We start from the raw sequence: 25,131 nt of genomic DNA on the forward strand, positions 1-25,131 counted from the left end.
ACTGACTTTGAGAAGAGATTGTGTGACGATTAGCTAAGCAACCGCGTCACGCAGCATGTCAACGTGAACGCGATTGGTCGACGTACTTCCTTTATTCTTTGGTTTCCTATCTCCTGTCTATAACATCTCTGGTAACGGTGGAAAAATAGGAACATTTGCTCCGTTAAATTGGTAGGAATATCGCACAGATATGATCAATGGCTCATTCGAGAGAAAACATCCTCCTGACTTATGACATTTAGCCATCCTCCTGACTTATCACTATCGTATTCCTATTAACTTCCAGTGTAGTGAGAGAGACTTTATCACAGTGCTACGTCATACCGCCTGGATTTCTGTCTGCTTGAATGCCAATAACTCAGATACATCACTCAGAGATGCACAAAAATATTATAACGTTCAAAATGGGTTCAAACTTTTCCTTTAATATTAGGAAAGTTGAGAAATAAATATAGTAGGCCTAGCCTATAGAAAGCTGATGGGATCCTCCTCTTTTTAATAGAGGCCATCACTCTGTTTTCTCACGCAATTGCATAGCCTGTCATGCCTAATCATGTCAGAGTGATTAGAGGACCAACAGAGTGCTGAGTAACCAGGCCGTTAGCGACCAGCAGTTGGCAAGTTTGCTAGGCTACTAATGATCATCAGCAACATCAGAGCGCAGTTTTGGAGAAGCCTAGTTACCGTAACCTCACGTGGAATTTTGACTGCGGTCATGACTTGTAACCCACCGGTGTGGCGGTAACAGTGTCACAATAACAGCCCTAGTCCTGGGTATATTAATTGGATTGATGTCCTGTATTCAGGTCCCAGGGCAGCTGTATGACCTACTTATCTAGATCTAGAAAACAAGGAGACCCTCTTTCTCCTTTATTGTTTTTGATAGCTTGAGAGTCTCTGGATATCTGTATAAGGAGAAACCCAGAGATTCAGGGAGTTTATAATGGAGGGTGAGGAACATTACATTGTTCCTTTATATGCTGATGCCATTCTGTTGCTGATTAAAAGCCATATGTCATACAATCCCACTATGGCTCAAAACAGTGGAGGTATTTTATGTTATGTCAGCATATAAGGTTGATTGGCACAAATCTGAGGCTATGCCAGTCTCTACAATATGCCCGTCAGCCATGTTCACCCCTTTTCATTTCAAGTGGATGCAATCGGGTATGAAGTATCTGGGGATTCTATTGACATCAGGGTTAGATAAGATAGTGTATATAATAAATATGCTTCAGGTCTTACATAAAATAAAACATGGACAAGCGAATTTTCTCAAATGTTAGTTTATGGTGGGGAAATGTATTCAGTTAAAAGAATGGTTGTTCCTAAGTTTAATTATATTTCAATGATGCTACCGATATGCATTCCAGCATAAATGTTTAAGCAGTATAATGGTATTATTAAAGACTTTATATGGGAGGGGAAAAAGACAATGCATCAGTATGCAGAAAATGCATGCCCCTAAAGAAAGAGGAGGGTTTGGACTCGGGAGGGTTAGCACTCGGGAGGGTTAGCACTCGGGAGGGTTAGCACTCGGGAGGGTTAGGACTCGGGAGGGTTAGGACTCGGGAGGGTTTGGACTCTTTCCAGCTATCTAGAATGTCTCAGTACTGGAGAAGAGAGGATGTTGAGGAGAGATGGGTTGGAACGTGGTTTGACAGCTGCTTTCGGATCCTTATATATTCTATCCCAAAAATGAGCCAATGATACAGAAATACAAGGCATCAATCCAATTATATGCCATTCTAGAGAAGTGTGGTTGTCATTACATAAAATGATCAAAGAGTCTCAACAGAAACATATAGGCTTCTAAATGGTATAATCCTTCTATTGGTGTGGGGAAGGAGTCAATAATTTGGGGAAAATGGGTAAGAGAAGGGGTTCATACTCTGGGAGACCTGCACAGGAATGAGGTATTTTTGTCATTTGAAGAAATGGGGAATAAGTATAAACTTTATGATAATGACTTATGGTGATATATGCAAATCAATGCGGTGTGATAATGACGTATGGTGATATATGCAAATCAATTTTTATTTTATTTTATTTCACCTTTATTTAACCAGGTAGGCTAGTTGAGAACAAGTTCTCATTTGCAACTGCGACCTGGCCAAGATAAAGCATAGCAGTGTGAACAGACAACAACACAGAGTTACACATGGAGTAGAACAATAAACAAGTCAATAACATAGTAGGGGAAAAAAAAAAAAAAAGAGAATCTATATACAATGTGTGCAAAAGGCATGAGGAGGTAGGCAATAAATAGGCCATAGGAGCGAATAATAACAATTTAGCAGATTAACACTGGGGTGATAAATCATCAGATGATCATGTGCAAATAGAGATACTGGTGTGCAAAAGAGCAGAAAAGTAAATAAATGAAAACAGTATGGGGATGAGGTAGGTAAATTGGGTGGGCTATATACCGATGGACTATGTACAGCTGCAGCGATCGGTCAATGCTGTGTGATAATTACATATGGAGATATATGCAAATCAACGCTGTGTGATAATGACATATGGAGATATATGCAAATCAACGCTGTGTGATAATGACATATGGAGATATATGCAAATCAATGCTGTGTGATAATGACATATGGAGATATATGCAAATCAACGCGGTGTGATAATGACATATGGAGATATATGCAAATTAATGCTGTGTGATAATGACATATGGAGATATATGCAAATCAACGCGGTGTGATAATGACATATGGAGATATATGCAAATCAATGCTGTGTGATAATGACATATGGAGATATATGCAAATCAATGCTGTGTGATAATGACATATGGAGATATATGCAAATTAATGCGGTGTGATAATGACTTATGGAGAGATGTGCTATTTAATGCTGTTAATTAAACACTAGGTGGTGCCATTATGTCAAAAGGCAACAATGTTGTACAAGATGCATTTTCACTACCAAATTCTGCCATGTAAATTAACTGAATCCCCAAAAAACATTTCCACTGCATTTCAGCCCTGCCACAAAAGGACCAGCTGACATCATGTCAGTGATGTCAGATTCTGTACGGTCTACCTCTTTAGGTTACAACATGCTGTTAACGGTTAATAATGACACCTGTGAAAACTTGAGAATTGTGGCACAGGGATTTACACTGAGATAGAAATGAGATTGTGTATTTGTTCAGATATTTGGGAAAAATGTCAGAGAAGACGAGGGAAAAGGTAGACAAGATTTTCATAGATTTAATTTCCCTCCCCTAATGTTCCATGGGAGGGGTTTGTCACAGGATGATGTATGTTGGCGATGTGAAGGAGCAGAAGGAACCCTCCTACATGCACTGTGGGAATGCCCGGTTGAGCACCCCCTATGGGCCACAGCCTTACAGTGCATGGCCTTGGATCCCAGGTACCTACAGTAGGTCACCAAGACTGTGTCTGCTGAGTGACAAGGCTGAAATAAGAGCGATTAAACAAACAAAATGTAAAATACAATGTTTAGGTATTGTGTCTGTGTTAAGGGTGGTCTGAAACATTGGAAGAGCTCCAGTGTTCACAGAGCCAGTGTTCACAGAGCCAGTGTTCACAGAGTCAGTGTTCACAGAGCCAGTGTTCACAGAGCCAGTGTTCACAGAGCCAGTGTTCACAGAGTCAGTGTTCACAGAGCCAGTGTTCACAGAGCCAGTGTTCACAGAGCCAGTGTTCACAGAGCCAGTGTTCACAGAGTCAGTGTTCACAGAGCCAGTGTTCACAGAGTCAGTGTTCACAGAGCCAGTGTTCACAGAGCCAGTGTTCACAGAGTCAGTGTTCACAGAGCCAGTGTTCACAGAGCCAGTGTTCACAGAGCCAGTGTTCACAGAGTGGATGAATCTGTTGATAAAAACAACAATGTATGAAATCGTGTTAGTGAAGAGGCTGGAGAAAAATAATACAGACTATGGGAAAGATTCTTGTGTTTCCTTAAAGGGTACGTTTAAAGAATATCATGAAATTCAGATGATTTATCTGGAAAACATCTCCCTATGTATTTTGGGTTTTTAGTTTTGTTTAATGAGTTGATTATTTTTGAAAGCTGTAATTTGTATTTACAAAATACTTTTCTATACCATATTGTTTATAGCTGTTCACCATATTGTGGCCCCCTTTCACCCTACATTGGTATCAGAAGTCTGATGGCACTATGGTGTGATAAGAGCGTCTGCTAAATTAACTACACTGAGTACACCAAACATTAGGAATACCTAATATTGAGTTGCACCCCCCTCTTTTAGCCGTCAGAACAGCCTCAATTCGTCGGGGCATGGACTCTACAAGGTGTCGAAAGCGTTCCACAGGGATGCTGGCCCATGTTGACTCCAATGCTTCCCACAGTTGTGTCAAGTTGGCTGGATGTCCTTTGGGTGGTGGACCATTCTTGATACACACAGGAAACTGTTGAGTGTGAAAAACCCCAGCAGCGTTGCAGTTCTTGACACAAACCGGTGCACCTGGTACCTACTACCATACCCTGTTCAAAGGTACTTAAATCTTTTGTCTTGCCCATTCACCCTCTGAATGGCACACATACACAATCCATGTCTTAATTGTCTCAAGGCTTAAAAATCCTTCTTTAACCTGTCTCCTCCCCTTCATCTACAGTTGTGGCCAAAAGTCTGCTGCCTCAGTTTGTATGATGGCAATTTGCATATACTCCAGAATGTTATGAAGAGTGATCAGATGGATTGCAATTAATTGCATCCACTTGCAATTAAAGTCCCTCTTTGCCATGTAAATTAACTGAATCCCCAAAAAACATTTCCACTGCATTTCAGCCCTGCCACAAAAGAACCAGCTGACATCATGTCAGTGATTCTCTCGTTAACACAGGTGTGAGTGTTGACGAGGACAAGGCTGGAGATCACTCTGTCATGCTGATTGAGTTCGAATTACAGACTGGAAGCTTCAAAAGGAGGGTGGTGCTTGGAATCATTGTTCTTCCTCTGTCTACCATGGTTATCTGCAAGGAAACACGAGCCGTCATCATTGCTTTGCACAAAAAGGGCTTCACAGGCAAGGATATTGCTGCCAGTAAGATTGCACCTAAATCAACCATTTATCGGCTCATCGAGAACTTCAAGGAGAGCGGTTCAATTGTTGTGAAGAACGCTTCAGGGCGCCCAGGAAAGTCCAGCAAGCGCCAGGACCGTCTCCTAAAGTTGATTCAGCTGCGGGATCGGGGCACCACCAATACAGAGCTGGCTCAGGAATGGCAGCAGGCAGGTGTGAGTGCATCTGCACGCACAGTGAGGCGAAGACTTTTGGAGGATGGCCTGGTGTCAAGAAGGGCAGCAGAGAAGCCACTTCTCTCCAGGAAAAACATCAGGGACAGACTGATATTCTGCAAAAGGTACAGGTATTGGATTGCCGAGGACCTGGGTACTGTCATTTTCTCTGATGAATCCCCTTTCCGATTGTTTGGGTATCCGGAAAAAAGCTTGTCCAGAGAAGACAAGGTGAGCGCTACCATCAGTCCTGTGTCATGCCAACAGTAAAGCATCCTGAGGCCATTCATGTGTGTGGTTGCTTCTCAGCCAAGGGAGTGGGCTCACTCACAATTTTGCCTAAGAACACAGCCATGAATAAAGAATGGTACCAACACATCCTCCGAGAGCAACTTCTCCCAACCATCCAGGAACAGTTTGGTGACGAACAATGCCTTTTCCAGCATGATGGAGCACCTTGCCATAAGGCAAAAGTGATAACTAAGTGGCTCGGGGAACAAAACATAGATATTTTGGGTCCATGGCCAGGAAACTCCCCAGACCTTAATCCCATTGAGAACTTGTGGTCAATCCTCGAGGCGTGTGGACAAACAAAAACCAACAAATTCTGACAAACTCCAAGCATTGATTATGCAAGAATGGGCTGCCATCAGTCAGGATGTGGCCTAGAAGTTAATTGACAGCATGCCAGGGCGGATTGTAGAGGTCTTGAAAAAGAAGGGTCAACACTGCAGAATATTGACTCTTTGCATCAACTTCATGTAATTGTCAATAAAAGCCTTTGACACTTGTAATTATACTTCAGTATTCCATAGTAACATCTGACAAAAATATCTAAAGACACTGAAGCAGCAGACTTTGTGAAAATTTATATTTGTGTCATTCTGTCACGTTCTGACCATAGTTCTTGTGTGTTGTGCTTGTTTTAGTGTTGGTCAGGACGTGAGCTGGGTGGGCATTCTATGTTGTGTGTCTAGTTTGTCTGTTTCTGTGTTCGGCCTAATATGGTTCTCAATCAGAGGCAGCTGTCATTCGTTGTCCCTGATTGGGAATCATATATAGGTGGCTTGTTTTGTGTTGGGGATTTGTGGGTGGTTGTTTCCTGTCTTTGTGTTTTCTATGCACCAGCTAGGACTGTATCGGTTTGCCACATTTATTATTTTGTATTTGTTAAGTGTTCACGTTTATCGTTCGTATTAAACATGTTGAGCACTGGCTACGCTGCGTGTTGGTCCGATCCCTGTTACACCCCCTCTTCTAGTGAAGAGAGGGAAGGCTGCCGTTACACAGTCTCAAAACTTTTGACCACTACTGTACACTGATTTGAAGTGGATTTAACAAGTGACATCAATAAGGGATCATAGCTTTCACCTGGATTCACCTGGTCAGTCTATGTCATGGAAAGAGCAGGTGTTCCCAATGCTTTTATCCAGAGTGACAGTGCATTCAACTAAGGTAAATTAACAACAACATATCACAGTCATAGCAAGTAAGATATTTTTGTAACGGTACTGAGAATGTTGTTGCTGTTCGGGCCGGTTACAAGTATTTTAATGAAATACAATACTTTGCTAAAGTATCGTAGATTTTATTTCGATACATTAGTCTTTGGAGGTAACTTTGTAGTTGTATTTTTGTAATTACTGCCTATCGACGGGTACAGTACAGTACAATGCTATGGTGCACAACACAATGTTTATCAGCAAGCACACGTATTCATATGAACCTGGTGATGAGAAACTGCAGTGCAATGCAACTCCTCTTACGGATATTACAGTATTACACAAGAAGAAGATGACACATCATGTATGACTGGTCTGAAAGACTGGTTAACTATAAACACCCCTGCAGACGTTTAGACTGATCCCAGACCTGTATGTAGGTTACCGAAAGGGGGAGGAGAGAGAGAGAGAGAGAAGCCAAGCGTTAAGGATTGCAACACCTGCTGTGCCTCACATGTTGGCACAGAAAACACCCCCACACACACACACACACACACACACACACACACACACACACACACACACACACACACACACACACACACACACACACACAGAGACACCGATACACACGTTATGTTCTATCCTTGTAGGGACCTCAAACTAATTTACTTTCAAAATTCTATTTTCCTTAACCCCTAACCCCTCACCCTTAATAACCCTTTACCCCTCACCCCAATTCGAACCCTAATTGTATACCTAACCCTAAACTTAGAATAGCCTTTGGTACTCACGGGGAGAATTTTCCTTGTTTTACTACGTATATCCTTTTGTGGACTTCTGGGGATTTTAGGTCCCCACAAGGATAGGAGAACCAACACACACACACACACACACACACCCCACTACCACAGTCCAAAGGCCGTAGTTTGTTTAGAGAGTGAGATGGCGGTCTGCCAGATTAGGTCACAACACTCTGGCTACCAGACTACTTACTTTACTTATCTAACCATTTAAACCAGGAAGTTCCATTCACATAAACATCTGGCATTGAAGGCACTTCTAGTTGCGTTCCAACTGGAACCCTATTCCCTACATATGGCCCAGCTTTTAATCTGTGAATTCACCTGGTTCCCACTGCCACCTTTAACCTCCCCCTTACTCTCCAGGCGTGAGCTGCTGGCAGAGCTGGTGGAGGACGAGTTTGTTGCTGTGGAGATGGCCTGTCTGGAGGATGAGTTCCGTGTCCTGTCGGAGGAGAACGCCACGCTGCTCAACGTCCACACTGAGCGCGCTCAGCAACTGGAGACGCTCAGCTCCACCAATCGGAATCAGACAAGCCAGGACAGCTCCTCCACGTGACCCCTGAACTCGACTTGACCCCAAGAGACAAGACCTTCAAACTGGCCCGTATTCCAAAAGTGCTGATCTAGGATCAGTTCCCCTCTGTTCATATATTCATATTTATTATGATCTAAAAATGCCAAACTGATCCTATATCAGCACTCTTGTTCTGAGCCTCAAATTGGATATGGGCCCTGAAAACATTACTACCGGTAGTTGTCAAATCCTTGCTTCCTCTGTCCTTGTTTCCTTATCTCCTTTCTAAGAGCATTTTGTTTCCTTATCTCCTTTTCTAAGAGCAATGGAGAAGAGGATACAAGGTCCCTCGCTTGGACCTTCTCTTCCAATGCACTTTGAGAGGAACTATGGACCAGGCCAATTCTATTTCAATTTCAGCGATGGGTTCGGATTTCTAAACATTTAAATATTGTTAATCATCAGTTATTGCTAGAGACATGAGGAGTGTCATTAGTCTGGTTTCTACCCCAGAAGTTAATGGGTATCTGTAGGAGGAATGTATAAGGTTGGGGGTCAAGGAAGGTTGAATAGGAGCCAGGGGGCTTTGGGAGGTGCTGAGTAGAGGAGAGGCAATTGCATGATTATGGTGGATAGCTGTGGATTAGTAAGGAATGTAGAATTCAGGTCAGGTCACATTAAGGGAGAAGGACCGGTGTGTTGCCCGCATTATTTAACTTCCTGTCTAGTAACAAAGACGTAATGTTTCGAGAGAAGGAGGAGACTCCACCCACATTGGGGTATATATATAGTCTACCATTCGTGGAAATATGTCTTATGCTTTACTAATCATCCGTGAGTTTTACTACCTGACAGTTGTCAATTCAGGAAGTACACTGAAATTCTAATTTCGAATTCCTCTTCGTTGCGTTTCAATGAGCGGAATTTGGTATTCTTTCTCAATTGACTGGAAACTCAAATGGAATTAATCCCAACCCTGCTAAGGAAACAAGGACAAAGGAAACAAGGACAGAGGAAGCAAGGACTTAGTAGTAGTAGTAGGCTCTGTGAATCTCTGGGCTTGTGGAGACATACAGGTGGTGTGATATGGTCCAAAATGTTTTCAGGGGGGGGGGGGGCTTCCCCTCTCTCTCCCCCCCCTTTCCTTTCCCCTCTTTTCTTCATCACTCTCCCCACCATGGATCTAATGGATCCTGTCCCACCCCCAGGTTTATACTACACTACCCAGGATCAACTCTGAGTTGATGATTCTGATTGAAGTAGAAATGCAAGACACTGTAAGACATTGGAGCGAACCTGGATAGATATTCTGTAGTGAAATAATGGTAACGTTGAGAAAAAAAAAATGGTGTATTTGTTATTAAAAGAAGGAGTGGGCTAGTGAGAATAACAATGTTGGTTTTTATGGTAATTCCCTGTAGTAACTGTTATTAACTGTGGTATGGAAAACACACTATGACAATGACACATTCTGTATGTGGCACAATAAAGTTCTCTATTATGAATAAAACATTTTAAAAAACATTTTAGGTGGATGTCCTTCAGCACGATCCTTTAGTTTCATTTCCTGTAGAATGTCTGCTTATTAATGACCTCACGACACGGCAGCACTCCACTACCACAGAATAGGGAACTGTCTGTTTCATAATGACATTTAGTTACTCCGGGATTGGGAAACCAAACATCAGCTGTTCACATTATGTCTGACTCTCGTCCTCTCACTGACTCTCACTTTTGCTCTCTCCCCCTCGTTGTCTCTCTCCCCCCTCTCTCTTGCTTTCCCCTGTCCGTCTCTCTCTCTAGCTCTATCTCTCTCTCTCGCTTTCTCTACATCTTTCTTTACCTCCCTCCCTATCTCTTTCTTTTCCCTCTCTCTCTCAGTGGAAGGAAGGACCGTAGCAAGTTAACTGTATAATGCCAGTGGAAGGACCGTAGCAGGTTAATAACTGTATAATGCCAGTGGAAGGAAGGACCGTAGCAGGTTAACTGTATAATGCCGGTGTAAGGAAGGACCGTAGCAGGTTAACTGTATAATGCCAGTGGAAGGAAGGACCGTAGCAGGTTAATAACTGTATAATGCCAGTGGAAAGAAGGACAGTAGCAGGTTAACTGTATAATGCCAGTGGAAGGAAGGACCGTAGCAGGTTAATAACTGTATAATGCCAGTGGAAGGAAGGACCGTAGCAGGTTAACTGTATAATGCCGGTGTAAGGAAGGACCGTAGCAGGTTAACTGTATAATGCCAGTGGAAGGAAGGACCGTAGCAGGTTAATAACTGTATAATGCCAGTGGAAAGAAGGACAGTAGCAGGTTAACTGTATAATGCCAGTGGAAGGAAGGACCGTAGCAGGTTAACTGTATAATGCCAGTGGAAGGAAGGACCGTAGCAGGTTAATAACTGTATAATGCCAGTGGAAGGAAGGACCGTAGCAGGTTAATAACTGTATAATGCCAGTGGAAGGAAGGACCGTAGCAGGTTAATAACTGTATAATGCCAGTGGAAGGAAGGACAGTAGCAGGTTAATAACTGTATAATGCCAGTGGAAGGAAGGACCGTAGCAGGTTAATAACTGTATAATGCCAGTGGAAGGAAGGACCGTAGCAGGTTAATAACTGTATAATGCCAGTGGAAGGAAGGACCGTAGCAGGTTAATAACTGTATAATGCCAGTGGAAGGAAGGACAGTAGCAGGTTAATAACTGTATAATGCCAGTGGAAAGAAGGACAGTAGCAGGTTAACTGTATAATACCAGTGGAAGGAAGGACCGTAGCAGGTTAACTGTATAATGCCAGTGGAAGGAAGGACCGTAGCAGGTTAATAACTGTATAATGCCAGTGGAAGGACCGTAGCAGGTTAATAACTGTATAATGCCAGTGGAAGGACAGTAGCAGGTTAATAACTGTATAATGCCAGTGGAAGGACAGTAGCAGGTTAATAACTGTATAATGCCAGTGGAAGGAAGGACCGTAGCAGGTTAACTGTATAATGCCAGTGGAAGGACCGTAGCAGGTTAATAACTGTATAATGCCAGTGGAAGGACCGTAGCAGGTTAATAACTGTATAATGCCAGTGGAAGGAAGGACCGTAGCAGGTTAATAACTGTATAATGCCAGTGGAAGGAAGGACAGTAGCAGGTTAATAACTGTATAATGCCAGTGGAAGGAAGGACCGTAGCAGGTTAATAACTGTATAATGCCAGTGGAAGGAAGGACCGTAGCAGGTTAATAACTGTATAATGCCAGTGGAAGGAAGGACCGTAGCAGGTTAATAACTGTATAATGCCAGTGGAAGGAAGGACAGTAGCAGGTTAATAACTGTATAATGCCAGTGGAAGGAAGGACCGTAGCAGGTTAATAACTGTATAATGCCAGTGGAAGGAAGGACCGTAGCAGGTTAATAACTGTATAATGCCAGTGGAAGGAAGGACCGTAGCAGGTTAACTGTATAATGCCAGTGGAAGGACCGTAGCAGGTTAATAACTGTATAATGCCAGTGGAAGGACCGTAGCAGGTTAATAACTGTATAATGCCAGTGGAAGGACCGTAGCAGGTTAATAACTGTATAATGCCAGTGGAAGGAAGGACCGTAGCAGGTTAATAACTGTATAATGCCAGTGGAAGGAAGGACCGTAGCAGGTTAACTGTATAATGCCAGTGGAAGGACCGTAGCAGGTTAATAACTGTATAATGCCAGTGGAAGGACCGTAGCAGGTTAATAACTGTATAATGCCAGTGGAAGGAAGGACCGTAGCAGGTTAATAACTGTATAATGCCAGTGGAAGGAAGGACCGTAGCAGGTTAACTGTATAATGCCAGTGGAAGGACCGTAGCAGGTTAATAACTGTATAATGCCAGTGGAAGGAAGGACCGTAGCAGGTTAACTGTATAATGCCAGTGGAAGGAAGGACAGTAGCAGGTTAATAACTGTATAATGCCAGTGGAAGGAAGGACCGTAGCAGGTTAATAACTGTATAATGCCAGTGGAAGGAAGGACCGTAGCAGTTTAATAACTGTATAATGCCAGTGGAAGGAAGGACAGTAGCAGGTTAACTGTATAATGCCAGTGGAAGGAAGGACCGTAGCAGGTTAATAACTGTATAATGCCAGTGGAAGGAAGGACAGTAGCAGGTTAACTGTATAATGCCAGTGGAAGGAAGGACCGTAGCAGGTTAATAACTGTATAATACCAGTGGAAGGAAGGACCGTAGCAGGTTAACTGTATAATGCCAGTGGAAGGAAGGACAGTAGCAGGTTAATAACTGTATAATGCCAGTGGAAGGAAGGACCGTAGCAGTTTAATAACTGTATAATGCCAGTGGAAGGAAGGACAGTAGCAGGTTAACTGTATAATGCCAGTGGAAGGAAGGACAGTAGCAGGTTAATAACTGTATAATGCCAGTGGAAGGACCGTAGCAGGTTAATAACTGTATAATGCCAGTGGAAGGAAGGACCGTAGCAGGTTAACTGTAATGCCAGTGGAAGGAAGGACCGTAGCAGGTTAATAACTGTATAATGCCAGTGGAAGGAAGGACCGTAGCAGGTTAACTGTAATGCCAGTGGAAGGAAGGACCGTAGCAGGTTAATAACTGTATAATGCCAGTGGAAGGAAGGACCGTAGCAGGTTAATAACTGTATAATGCCAGTGGAAGGAAGGACCGTAGCAGGTTAATAACTGTATAATGCCAGTGGAAGGAAGGACAGTAGCAGGTTAATAACTGTATAATGCCAGTGGAAGGAAGGACCGTAGCAGGTTAACTGTATAATGCCAGTGGAAGGAAGGACCGTAGCAGGTTAATAACTGTATAATGCCAGTGGAAGGAAGGACCGTAGCAGGTTAACTGTATAATGCCAGTGGAAGGAAGGACCGTAGCAGGTTAATAACTGTATAATGCCAGTGGAAGGAAGGACAGTAGCAGGTTAACTACATAATGCCAGTGGAAGGAAGGACAGTAGCAGGTTAATAACTGTATAATGCCAGTGGAAGGAAGGACCGTAGCAGGTGACTACTATGATTCCCCATTGTAGCCAATTCAATTGCAGTAATTCCGTTACAGATATGTTAACAGAATTACGAGTTTGAATCACTTAATTCATAAATAAACTTGTGAAAATATTTTCTTGATATGTGGGTTTTTTTGGTAACCGAATTTCAAGGCATTTCAAGGTTTCCATTCAATCGGCGACAGATTGTCATGCCGATATTTATAGATCTGCATAAAAACTCTGCTCATTTCCACACCAGAGATGTTTCCAATCAATTGACTAGTTGCAGATTAAAAGGCTGTGCGTGACGATTTAGTGCACATAAAAATACCTTTATCGGTTAAATTCCCATTTTACCTAATAAAACGTTTATAGTTAAGTGGGTTTCCATCAAATTTTTAACTCTAAAAAAACAAAACGTGCTGCATTATATTGCGTGTGCCCACTCTAGTATTGGCACGTGCCAACAGCACCCGGGTGTAGATACAGTACTGTTGGTTAGAGCGCACGTATTTAGCTTTCATGATGAGATTATTATGGACTAAAGAGCTAGATTATTTTTATTTATCAACAGTCAATCATCGATGATCGTGTCATCAGAATAAGACCCTCGATATTTATTGGAAAGGAGCATCAAGCTCATCACCGTGACCTTTCACCCTCCCCCCTGTGAAGTTCATCATAATTTATTTAATCTGTAACCTAATAAACTGCATGTTTTCCCAAGGAGTCGTAGTGGGAGGACCACACAACGTCATCACTTACCTCCATGTTTATGTAACGGCTTTCGTCCTCTTCGTCTGAGGAGGAGTAGCAAGGATCAGACCAATGTGCAGCGTGGTAAGTGTCCATAATGAGATATTTAATAACTCAACAGAACACTGAACAAAATAACAAAAGTACAAACAAACAACCGAAACAGTCCCGTATGGTACTAACACAGGAAACAACCACCTACAAAACACAATAGAAAACAGGCTACCTAAATTTGGCTCCCAATCAGAGACAACGACTGACACCTGCCTCTGATTGAGAACCATACTAGGCCAAACACATAGAAATATAACAACAGAACAAAACATAGAAAAACAACATAGAATGCCCACCCCAACTCACGCCCTGACCAACTAAAATAAAGACATAAAAAAGGAACTAAGGTCAGAACGTGACAGTTTACTTCAATAGGATGGTTATTATATTAATATTTGTTTATAAAAGCGTTTCCGATGACATTTCTCGCATAATTCATTTTACCGACACAAAAAGATCCGACTTTATCTAGCGCTTTTTTGTTGTTGTAGACATTTGGAAAGTTTACCGAAACATTTTTCTGTTTCCATCAGGCCTGTTATGACATTTTTTATCTAACATGCACTTTGCTTACATAAAAAGGTTGACTGGAAACCTGGTTACTAGCTTGGTTTCCATCCAATTGTCAGCAGATTTTCATGCTAATATGCAAAAAATCGGCATTATGAAAATATGCAAATCTTCCCTTCAGTGGCGTGTTTCCACTAAACCTGTTGTGGATAAAAATCAGTGTTGACGACATAGTGAACTTTTTCACTTAATTTTTCATGCACCGAATAAGAATCTAAAGTTCAATGTGTTTCCATGTTACACTATACTGATAGTTTTGTCACTGTTGCATTAAATAGTAAATATTCCCACTCTGGTCTTGTTGCCTGCACTCTAGCTAACAGCTCACACATACAGCGCTGGGTAGGCTAGTCTACATGATGATATTATTATGGATAAGAGCGAGAATGTTTCTATTTGTCAAACCCATGTCAAGCATCGATGATCATGTCACTGGAATAAGACCCTCAAATATTTATTGGAAAGGAGCATTCAAGCTCATAGCTGCACTTACAACGTCCCCGTGAAGTTCAGCACTAGTTTCTTCATCTGTAACCTAATAGAGCCCCACAGTAGAACTGTCATAATACCCATCAAACTTAGCGGGCCAAACATAAATTACTGTATGGAGAAGAAATTAGCAATGCTAACGATGTTTGCTATTATTAGCTAATGTTATAACGGCTAGTCAACATAGGTAGCTAACAATGTTGACGATAAGGATAACAGCTAGTTAAATAACAATAGCTAGCTAGCTTGAAGATAATGAACATAGCATGCAATTTAGCAACACGTTAGCCAGCTAGTTAACTAGTTAGCTAATAGATTACTTTCAAGCTCCAGACTGTCCTCCGTCATCATCATTCTCATCATCGGTGTCTGCGCTATCCAGGACCACCGATTGATTGATTGTTGGTCGATCGGCTAACACATAACAATATGTCCAGCACATAAAGAAAAGTGGACACGCCACTCTTCCATTCTCGCTCCGATTGTTATCATCTTTTGCCTTCTTGTACACCCCTTTCAAATGTTGAATATTTCGCTGGCACCGGAGCCAGGTAAGCACGTATCCTTTCCCCTCTAATCTCCCTGGCTATGCCCTCATATATGGCCTTTTTTTCTCGGTAGCTACTGTAAAGTAATGTTTGACCACAATGCCAGCAAACATTTTGGTCACCAACTTTGTCCAACGTCTCCTACCACTGTCGTCCATTTTATTAGCTAGCTAGCGGGACTTCAAGCAGAAAGGAAGAGATGATCTTTCAAGCGCAACAGGTAAAGTTGGCGGTAGAAAAGAATACGGAAGTTGTCCTTTACACACTATTGGACCTGTATGGACTTTCAGTAGCCTGATTGCATCCAGACTGAGGAGAAATCTGCACACAATGAGTCCATGACCAGCTAGATCTGAACACAACAAGTCCCTGACCAGCTAGATCTGAACACAATGAGTCCCTGACCAGCTAGATCTGAACACAGCGAGTCCCTGACCAGCTAGATCTGAACACAACGAGTCCCTGACCAGCTAGATCTGAACACAACGAGTCCCTGACCAGCTAGATCTGAACACAACGAGTCCCTGACCAGCTAGATCTGAACACAACGAGTCCCTGACCAGCTAGATCTGAACACAACGAGTCCCTGACCAGCTAGATCTGAACACAACGAGTCCCCTACCAGCTAGATCTGAACACAACGAGTCCCTGACCAGCTAGATCTAAACACAATGAGACCCTGACCAGCTAGATCTGAACACAACGAGTCCCTGACCGGCTAGATCTGAACACAACGAGTCCCTGACCAGCTAGATCTGAACACAACGAGTCCCTGACCAGCTAGATCTAAACACAATGAGACCCTGACCAGCTAGATCTGAACACAACGAGTCCCTGACCGGCTAGATCTGAACACAACGAGTCCCTGACCAGCTAGATCTGAACACAACGAGTCCCTGACCAGCTAGATCTAAACACAATGAGACCCTGACCAGCTAGATCTGAACACAACGAGTCCCTGACCGGCTAGATCTGAACACAACGAGTCCCTGACCAGCTAGATCTGAACACAACGAGTCCCTGACCAGCTAGATCTGAACACAACGAGTCCCTGACCAGCTAGATCTGAACACAATGAGTCCCTGACCAGCTAGATCTGAACACAACGAGTCCCCTACCAGCTAGATCTGAACACAACGAGTCCCTGACCTGCTAGATCTAAACACAATGAGACCCTGACCAGCTAGATCTGAACACAACGAGTCCCTGACCGGCTAGATCTGAACACAACGAGTCCCTGACCAGCTAGATCTGAACACAACGAGTCCCTGACCAGCTAGATCTGAACACAACGAGTCCCTGACCAGCTAGATCTGAACACAACGAGTCCCTGACCAGCTAGATCTGAACACAACGAGTCCCTGACCAGCTAGATCTGAACACGAGTCCCTGACCAGCTAGATCTGAACACAACGAGTCCCTGACCAGCTAGATCTGAACACAACGAGTCCCCGACCAGCTAGATCTGAACACAACGAGTCCCCTACCAGCTAGATCTGAACACAACGAGTCCCTGACCAGCTAGATCTAAACACAATGAGACCCTGACCAGCTAGATCTGAACACAACGAGTCCCTGACCGGCTAGATCTGAACACAACGAGTCCCTGACCAGCTAGATCTGAACACAACGAGTCCCTGACCGGCTAGATCTGAACACAACGAGTCCCTGACCAGCTAGATCTGAACACAACGAGTCCCTGACCAGCTAGATCTGAACACAATGAGACCCTGACCAGCTAGATCTGAACACAACGAGTCCCTGACCAGCTAGATCTGAACACAACGAGTCCCTGACCAGCTAGATCTGAACACAATGAGTCCCTGACCAGCTAAATCTGAACACAACGAGTCCCTGACCAGCTAGATCTGAACACAACGAGTCCCTGACCAGCTAGATCTGAACACAACGAGTCCCCTACCAGCTAGATCTGAACACAACGAGTCCCTGACCAGCTAGATCTAAACACAATGAGACCCTGACCAGCTAGATCTGAACACAACGAGTCCCTGACCGGCTAGATCTGAACACAACGAGTCCCTGACCAGCTAGATCTGAACACAACGAGTCCCTGACCAGCTAGATCTGAACACAATGAGACCCTGACCAGCTAGATCTGAACACAACGAGTCCCTGACCAGCTAGATCTGAACACAACGAGTCCCTGACCAGCTAGATCTGAACACAACGAGTCCCTGACCAGCTAGATCTGAACACAACGAGTCCCTGACCAGCTAGATCTGAATACAATGAGTCCCTGACCAGCTAGATCTAAACACAATGAGACCCTGACCAGCTAGATCTGAACACAACGAGTCCCTGACCGGCTAGATCTGAACACAACGAGTCCCTGACCAGCTAGATCTGAACACAACGAGTCCCTGACCAGCTAGATCTAAACACAATGAGACCCTGACCAGCTAGATCTGAATACAATCAGACCACAATGCAACTTTTGTGCATCTAGACCTGTCTTTTTCATCGCAGAAGTCACATGTACACTGAGTGTACAAAACATTATGAACATTGTTAGTGTCCGTTGAGGCTGAATTGAGCTTGTTCTGAGGGCAAAAGGGTGCGACTCAATATTAGGAAGGTGTTCTTAATGTTTTGTGCACTCGGTGCAAGCGTCAAGTGTAGACATGGCTTAAAATACATTTAAATTCATAATATCTATTCATCTCTCTCTCTGTGTTAAACACGCAAACACACACTTGATCAAAGCGACTCCATTCACAAAATCCAAACACCGACTAGTGTATGGCCTGAAACGCAGAAGTGAACTCTTATAGAGTTGAAGGCATTAAATCTGCCATGGGCCATCACGCTGAAAATAAGATCTGTGGTAAACATAGGAGAGATGTTATACGTTTTGTTCTATGAGATAATCATCATTAGCTAAACATCAGCTTTTTGTGAATGTTTAGATATTTATGTCATAATATATAATTTTTTTTTAAAGAACAAAGGCTTTCATAATTCATAAAGGTCATGTTAACTGATTGAGCTTATTAATAGAACAAAAAGTATAAGATCTTCTAAACCTGTGTTGAACTCAAACCTTATTTTTTAGGGCGTTTATCCCAACACTATTCCATCTCCATAGGAATGACTGAACCGACCAGAATTAACTCATTTCCATTTTTTTTAAAGCTACAAGCTGGCGAGCTCTATATAGACGGGTTGGATGTTTAGCAACAAAACTGACGCGCGTGCGGAACTATGGGACAAAACAGACGGGGGTTGGCTTAGATGGTTGACAACATGCAAGCTATAATTTTCACCTCCAATGTTTATTGAAAACATAAATATATTTGCACAATGACCACTTGTTTTCTCTCAAATACATCGTTACAGTTGTTGGTTAGCTAGCTAGTGAATTTTAGCCATATTAGCATAGACGTGACATCAGTCAAAACACATCAAAACAAGACATGGTATCAAGAACAAGATACAACTAGATGAAATGAATCACCGACGATTACCCAGGAAGTCATTGTTGCTAGCTATCTGGCCATCCAGACTCACAACAACACACGGTCTAAAAGAGCGCCACCATGTGGTGGCCTCCGATAGAGTCGCCGATTTAGAAATAGGTACAACTGTCCCGGTAAGAGGACGGAAATGACCAGTAGGAGACAGGGATACAATTCACACTTTATTTACATACACCAAACACACACACGACAAACAGGAAGTAGACTGATGGTAGGTAATAGTGATTTTCTGTAGGACAGAAGGAACAGGGGATATATATTACAACAGTATGACGGCAGTGTTGGCTATAAAGCAGTAATAGCAGTGATGCAATATAAACAAAGCAGCAATGAGCTAGCACATGATTGTAATGGCTATAGTAGCGTTAGCGGTGCTAGCATGTTAATATTATTGGCTGGTAATAAATATACAGTAATAAATATACAGTAATAATATACAGTAATATACACTAATACACGGTTTAGCTAGTAGGCTAAACTGCTACAGAGCAGTAACGCAGGTGTACAGGCTACATAGCACAAATGATGGCATACTGTAGTAAGGGGTAGAATAGCATAGGAAGTATAAAACAGGATGCAATTAATGACTAGCATAGTATACAATACGTTCAAAGGGAGCTAGCATGCTAGGCTAGCAGGCCAAGGGCTAGTAGGCCTAAGGCTATAGGGAAAAGCACACAGTAGTATAGACAGTAGCGGCAAGTTATCATCAGTGTTGGCGGCTACAAAGGCTAGGATGCTAACCATGTTGGATGTGGCTATGACCATATCAGGAAGTGACCGGGTTGTGAGGATGTCACTGGTTGGCCATTTTAGGAAATGATATAGAATGACATGACTGGCAGCCATCTTGGGCCATAGAAAGCAATGGGTAGATTTTCCCTCGTGGCTGAACATAAAGGTAAACAGAACTATGCCAAAGGACAGACTGTGTGAAGTGTGTAACATCGGATTACAGGAGGCATTCCTGACATAGAAACATGTTAAGGAAGCATATAGCATATACTAACAAAGCAATAACAGAATACTCTGTTTCACGTAAACATGGCTTTCTCGGGATATGCTGTCGGAGTCGGTAAAGCCACGTTCGTCTAAGTCGTTCTCCTCCTCAGACGAGGAGGAGCAAGGATCGGACCAACATGCAGCGAGGTATGTAGACATAATGATTTAATTAAATTGACAAGACGAACACTGACACGAAATACACTTGAATAAGCTACAAAACAAGAAACGATGTGAATAAACCTGAACGAGATAACGCACGAACAGGAACGAACAGGAACGAACACAAACGAAACAGTCCCGTGTGGTGCGACATACACAGACACAGGAACAATCACCCACAAACAAACAGTGAGAACAGCATACCTTAATATGGTTCTCAATCAGAGGAAACGTCAAACACCTGCCTCTAATTGAGAACCATATCAGGCAACACATTTAACCCAACATAGAAACACATAACATAGAATGCCCACCCCAACTCACGCCCTGACCAACTAAACACATACAAAACCAACAGAAAACAGGTCAGGAACGTGACAGCCACCTGGATTCTTGGTGCGTCGCTCCGACAGGAATAAACTCTTCGGGAAGAAGAAGGGCGGGGGTGTTTGTTTAGTGATTAACAACTCATGGTCTGATTGTAACAACATTCAGGAACTCAAGTCCTTTTGTTCACCTGACCTAGAATTCCTCACAATCAAATGCCGGCAGGATTATCTCCCAAGATAATTATCTTCTGTTACTGTAACACCCGTGTATATCCCCCCTCAAGCCGATACCACGACGGTCCTCAAAGAACTTCACTGGACTTTATGCAAACTGGAAACCATATATCCTGAGGCTGCGTTTATTGTAGCTGGGGATTTTAACAAAGCAAATTTGAGAACAAGGCTACCTAAATTCTATCAGCACATTGATTGGAAAACTCTGAAAAACTCTGGATCACTGCTACTCTAACTTCCACAATGCATACAAAGCCCTTCCCCGCACTCCTTTCGGCAAATCTGACCACGACTCCATTTTGCTCCTCCCTTCCTATAGGCAGAAACTCAAACAGGAAGCACCCGTGCTAAGGACTATTCAATGCTGGTCTGACCAATTGGTATCCATGCTTCAAAATAGTTTTGATCATGCAGACTGGGATATGTTATGGGTAGCCTCAGAGAATAACATTGACGTATACGCTGATTTGGTGAGTGCGTTTATAAGGAAGTGTGTATAGGAGATGTTGTTCCCACTGTGACTATTAAAACCTACCCTAACCAGAAACCGTGGATAGATGGCGGCATTCGTGCAAAACTGAAAGCGCGAAGCACTGCATTTAACCATGGAAAGGTGACTGGGAATATGGCCGAATATAAACACTGTAGTTATTCCCTCCGCAAGGCAATCAAACAAGCGAAATGTGAGTATAGAGACGAAGTGGGGTCGCAATTCAACGGCTCAGACACGAGACGTATGTGGCAGGGTCTACAGATAATCACGGACTACAAAAGGAAAACCAGCCACATCACGGACACCGAAGTCTTGCTCCCAGACAAACTAAACACCTTCTTTGCCCGCTTTGAGGATAATACAGTGCCATTGACGTGGCCCGCTACCAAGGACTGTGGGCTCTCCTTCTCCGTGGCCGATGTGAGTAAGACATTTAAACGTGTTAACCCTTGCAAGACTGCTGGCCCAGACGGAATCCCCAGCCGCGTCCTCAGAGCATGGCGCAGACCCGCTGGCTGGTGTTTTTACAGACATATTCAATCTCTCCCTATCCCAGTCTGTTGTCCCCACATTCTTCAAGATGGCCACCATTGTTCCTGTACCCAAGAAGGCAAAGGTAACTGAACTAAATGACTGTCTCCCAGTAGCGCTCACTTCCGTCATCATGAAGTGATATGAGAAACTAGTCAAGGATCATATCACCTCTATTTTACCTGCCACCCTAGACCCACTTCAATTTGCTTCCTGCTCCAATAGGGTACAAGGACAATGCAATCGCCATCACACTGCACACTGCCCTATCCCATCTGGACAAGAGGAATACCTATGTAAGAATACTGTTCATTGACCACAGCTCAGCATTCAACATCATAGTACCCTTCAAGCTCATCATCAAGCTGGAGGTCCGGGGTCTCAACCCCGCCCTGTGCAATTGGGTCCTGGACTTCCTGACAGGCCGCCCTCAGCTGGTGAAGGTAGGAAACAACATCTCCACTTCGCTGATCCTCAATACTGGGGCCCCACAAGGGTGCGTGCTCAACCCCTTCCTGTACTCCCTGCTCACCCATGACTGCGTGGCCATGCACGCCTCCAACTCAATCATCAAGTTTGCAGACAACACAACAGTAATAGGCTTGATTACCAACAATGACGAGGCAGCCTACAGGGAGGAGGTGAGGGCACTCGGAGTGTGGTGTCAGGAAAATAACCTCTCACTCAACGTCAACAAAACAAAGGAGATGATCGTGGACTTCAGGAAACAGCAGAGGGAGCACCTCCCCTATCCACATTGACGGGACAGCAGTGGAGAGGGTAGTAAGTTTTAAGTTCCTCTGTGTACACATCACGGACAAACTGAAATGGTCCACCCACACAGACAGTGTGGTGAAGAAAACCTCAAGCCAAATTTCTTCAGCCTCCTGTCACCTAAAACCCTCACAAACTTTTACAGATGCACAATTGAGAGCCTCCTGTCGGGCTGTATCACCGCCTGGTACGGCAACGGCACCGCCCACAACCGCAGGGCTCTCCAGAGGGTGGTTCGGTCTGCACAACGCATCACCGGGGGCAAACTACCTGCCCTCCGTGACACCTACAGTACCCGATGTCACAGGAAGGCCAAAAAGTTAATCAAGAACAACAACCACCCGAGCCACTGCCTGTTCACCCGGCTTCCATCCACAAGGCGAGGTCAGTACAGGTGCGTCAAAGCTGGGACCGAGAGACTGAAAAACAGCTTCTATCTCAAGGGCGTCAGACTATAAAAGAGCCATCACTAGCACAGAGAGGCTGCTGCCAAAATACTGACTCAAATCTCTAGCCACTTTAATAAATGGATCACTAGTAACTTTAATAATACCACTTTAATAATGTTTACATATCTTGCACTACTCATCTCATATGACTACACTGTATTTTATACCATCTATTGGATCTTGCCTATGCTGTTCTGTCATTGCTCATCTATATATTTATATATTCTTATTCCATTCCTTTACTTAGATTTGTGTGTATTAGGTACTGTAGTTGTTGTGGAATTGTTAGATCACTTGTTAGATATTACTGCACTGTCGGAACTAGAAGCACAAGCATTTCGCTACACTCGCATTAACATCTGCTAACCATGTGTATGTGACCAATACAATTTGATTTGATTTGACACAACTGGCCGCATCAGGGTACATTTCTGGTAGGTAGAACGCTAGTTTGTAATTAACAGGCACAGAAAACCACACAGGCATGATGACAAAGGCATAGAGAAGTTTCTGAGATGACTGTGTGTTGGTCGATCGAAGTTAAACAACACCATTATCCAAGTTTGTGTGCACGTCCCCATCTACCTAGCGGGGACGGTATCTACTGCCTTACACTATGATCACTATGAGCAGACGAATACACAGGAAGTTGAAACTTCCCGATTCTACCAGTGAAATGAAAATGTGCCGGTTCTTAGCTTGTGATTTGGATAATTGTGATGTTTATGACCAAAAAACACATAATGTTGTTAATATAGTAATGACTATATGCCATGGCAGAGACAGGGTGAACTTCCCCTTTAAAAAGCCAGCAACAGGCCTGGCAACACAGTCCCCTTCCAAAACGAACTGTCTTTGTTTAGTAGAGACCCTACTGAGTATTTCACACATCACTTTAGCTGAGACAGGGTAGAAACGTTCTCTTTAGATTCTCAAAATACCAGTGTCAACATAGTAATTTTTCCATTATTGGTCTTTTTTTAAACCATCATTTTTTTCAGAAAATATTGGCTTTTCTTGTTGTTACAATAAAAGTGGCCATTGATTAAAATTCTATATCTTTTGAATGAGTGTTTCACGTTGCAATATTTAGAAATGCAAGCTTTTATTTTGAAGGTTTCCTTATTACCATACCCAGTGACGTCATCATGTGTGCTTCTGGCAGAATACTAGTTAGGAAAGTCATATGACTTGTGGTTCCGCAGAATTGGCTACAGTCATTTACAGTTGTCAACAACAGTCGAAGTTGCGGTTCCGAGGTTTAAACTGTGTTCGGAGTTCTCACATTGAATATGTCAGCCTCATAAACCTGTTTAGGATTTCAACTCGCCGTCGTCCTAGGATAACCAATGTCAGGTTAGTTCAATTTATAGTTCTACTGTTTGGAAACACATGACGCGTCAGATCTCGTAGTTGATCACAAAGTTGAGTTGTTTTGAGATTAGTTGATTTGTCAGTGTTTAGGCTATACAATCTTACATGTGTTTTGTCTTATTATTAAACAATGTCCATTATTGGAAATATCACTTACATTATGTGACAACGTGCTATGGGGTAGTTCCTACGGTAACACTAGTTAACATGAATTCTAGTTTTTTAAACATATGCCAGACATCGGCTAGACAGGGTGTGACCAACTCACCCCGACATTGTTACAGAGTTGCTGATTTGACAAAAACAGCTGACACCTGTGTAAAAATGATTATTTATTCTCATGCGTGTCAAAAGAAAACTAATAGTGTATTTTTAGAAATAAAAGGCATACAAAACATTTTTTTTTTTTTTTCCATCCTAAAAAAGGTAGAATAAGAAAAGGCCTTGATTTCTTGTGAAACAGATTGAAAAGTGGGTTTAGAAAACATTTACCAGAAAAAGTCTTTAAAAGATATTAGAAATACAAGAAGTAAAGTCTCCCCGACAACGAATATCAACACATTTCATATTGTGTTTGTTTTTGTTTGTTTGTTGCCTCACTCTCTCCAGCTAATGTCACCTATCCCAACTTTTACTGACACCTCTTTCCATTTACTGTAACAAGCACAGACCGACAGCGGACAGCCATTGAAAAGTAGCTGACATTTAGTCAGTTCGCCCTGGCCGGACCAAATCTGAACCAATCATAGAGACAGTAGAGCACTAGATTATAATGTACTGTACAAAATGGTAAAACATAGACGTCTATGATTGGTTCAGATGTGGTCTGGCCCCGACCAACCAAATGTTGTTATGTTTGGGGGCGGAGTGCATTAGAATAATTGC

The 25,131-nt window shown here is 43.0% G+C and overlaps 1 protein-coding gene across 1 annotated transcript in view; it reads left to right on the top strand.

The window, feature by feature from the left end:
- The first annotated feature begins 24,073 nt into the window (after positions 1 to 24,073).
- The window catches only part of LOC120037934 (transcription regulator protein BACH1-like), a 36,250-nt gene continuing 35,192 nt past the window's right edge, over positions 24,074 to 25,131 (top strand). Inside the window, exon 1 of the mRNA XM_038983891.1 lies at positions 24,074 to 24,228. The gene's annotated coding sequence lies outside the window, so the exon portion shown is untranslated. The remainder of the gene's footprint in view (positions 24,229 to 25,131) is intronic.

This window comes from Salvelinus namaycush, unplaced genomic scaffold (assembly GCF_016432855.1).
Source record: "Salvelinus namaycush isolate Seneca unplaced genomic scaffold, SaNama_1.0 Scaffold199, whole genome shotgun sequence".
NCBI lineage: Eukaryota > Metazoa > Chordata > Actinopteri > Salmoniformes > Salmonidae > Salvelinus > Salvelinus namaycush.